This window comes from Melanerpes formicivorus, unplaced genomic scaffold (assembly GCF_026170545.1).
Source record: "Melanerpes formicivorus ecotype bairdi unplaced genomic scaffold, bMelFor1.0.p_v2 SCAF_849, whole genome shotgun sequence".
In the NCBI taxonomy this organism is placed as follows: Eukaryota; Metazoa; Chordata; class Aves; order Piciformes; family Picidae; genus Melanerpes; species Melanerpes formicivorus.
Genome location: NW_027143201.1, coordinates 65,001 through 65,822, shown reverse-complemented (window position 1 = coordinate 65,822; position 822 = coordinate 65,001).

Below are 822 nucleotides of genomic sequence, written 5' to 3'. Positions count from 1 at the left end.
CTGTGTGCGAGTGTCCGGCACGCCACCCAGCGGCGGCGGGCAAGCAGGTAGGCGGGTGGGCGGGCCGGCGAGGGCCAGTGTGAGTTTGGGGGGTGGGAGGGGAGGCGGCAGCTGGAAGCGTCAGAGGAGGGGGCGTGGCTCCGGCTGGCCCCGGGAGCAGGTTCCCGGGACCGGGACCGGCTGGACCCGGCGGGTGGTTGATCCCGGGGCGGGGGGCAGAGGCGGCGGGAAGCGGCAGCTGCGTGTGCGGCGGGGGGGTGGAGGGCGAACCGCGGCGGGAAGCGGATGCTTCAGAGCAGGTTACGGGGGCGGGGACGGACGACACCACCTGTCCCCGCCCCGGGACGGGCTGGACCCGGCGCCCTGGACCCGGCGCCGTGTACCCGCCGCCGCCCCCGCCGCCGCCCCCCTCCGCCACCCCGGGACCCCGACGTTTTTTGGCGCCCGCGCCTTTTTTTGCTCCCCGCCTGCCCGCGCTGCCCCGGGCCCTCCCCCGGGGCGGGGCGGGAGGGAGGGACGGACGGACGGGTAGCCGGGGATCTCCGAGCGCGCGCCACCAGACCGAGGCGGGTCCGGCGGCGGCGGCGGCGGCGGCGGCGGCGGCGGCAGCAAGCGACGGCGGGGGGGGCAGGCTAGGGAGAGAGGGGGAGCGGCATGCGGTAGGGCTGGGGGGTTTGTTTCGGGGGGGAGGGGTGGGGGGGGGTGGCAGCGGTCAGCGAGAGCGGGGAGAGGGGGAGCGGCATGCGGTAGGGCTGGGGTGTTTTTGGGGTGGGGGCGTTGGGGGGATTAGCGGGCGGGCGGGCAGCCGAGCCAAGCGGCAAG